The 965-nt window shown below is 51.0% G+C and overlaps 1 non-coding gene across 1 annotated transcript; it reads left to right on the top strand.

Annotated features, from left to right (window-relative positions):
• Positions 1–401: 401 nt before the first annotated feature.
• On the top strand, positions 402–473 carry Trnat-agu (transfer RNA threonine (anticodon AGU)). The gene has a single exon. It is a non-coding gene; the product is annotated as a tRNA-Thr (tRNA).
• Positions 474–965: the final 492 nt, after the last annotated feature.

Here is a 965-nt window from a genome sequence, read left to right as displayed (position 1 = left end):
GCAGCGCGGCTAGCTCAGTCGGCTCTTAATCCCTGGGTCGTTGGTTCGAGCCCCACGCGGGGCGGAACGGAATTTTGTTCCTCAGCAGATGTAAATTACCGTTTTTCTGATAAACGTGATGTAATGGAAATAGCGACATTAAACTTTGCCTACGTCTCCGTCAGTCGCAAGGAACTGTATTTGAAGGTGAAGGTGATTTTGTAGACATGTGTGAAAGACATGTTCTGAAATGCAAGTGGTGTTATTTGGAGAGCACATCGTTTACGTGTCAGATGTGTAGCCAAGCAGTAATGGGTCGCCATAGCTGCAAATATTAGACGGTAATATGAAGTGTTGTCAGCTGAGGTCTGATGATCCAGACGACCGTATGGACGAAGTACGCAAAAGTACCGCTAGGCCGCGCCTATTTAGCTCAGTGGCAGAGCACTGGTCTAGTAAACCAGGGGTCGTGAGTTCGATGCTCACAGGAGGCAAACGAATTTTGGACATCAGTTGCGCGTCGTGGCCTTATAGCAAACAGTATCTGGGATGACGAACAATTAGCAGCTTCGGAGCCTCCTGCTCAAGTTTCGCCTCCTTGTAGTCCATGTTTGCCGGAAGCTAGTATTGATGTAGACCAGTCCGTTTGGTCGGATGTTTCCCCCGCGACCCCGGACCCTGACTGTGGACCGGCGCGGGTGGTGTCGGATACAGAACTTGACCCTCCTACGTCACCGGTGGCTGCCGCTTCCTTGCCCGTCATCCGACGCAAGTTGCGCGTTCAGCCGAACGTCAATGCTGTTCGTAAAAAACTGAAACGTAACGGATCCGCGGAAGGGGGTAGCAGTCCCCTTCCCTCGGATGCCTCCGTCTCCCCTACCATGGACTGTGATGTTGATGCGTCGGTGTAGGTGGTTTCTTCTCTCGCTTCTCTTTCCATGGTTCAAGCATACACCTTTATTACCTTAAATGTTAACCGTATTGAG

Source organism: Schistocerca gregaria, unplaced genomic scaffold (genome assembly GCF_023897955.1).
Source record: "Schistocerca gregaria isolate iqSchGreg1 unplaced genomic scaffold, iqSchGreg1.2 ptg000073l, whole genome shotgun sequence".
Taxonomy (NCBI): Eukaryota; Metazoa; Arthropoda; class Insecta; order Orthoptera; family Acrididae; genus Schistocerca; species Schistocerca gregaria.
The sequence above is the reverse complement of the archived record's forward strand: the minus strand, read 5'-3'. Positions and strand labels throughout refer to the sequence as shown.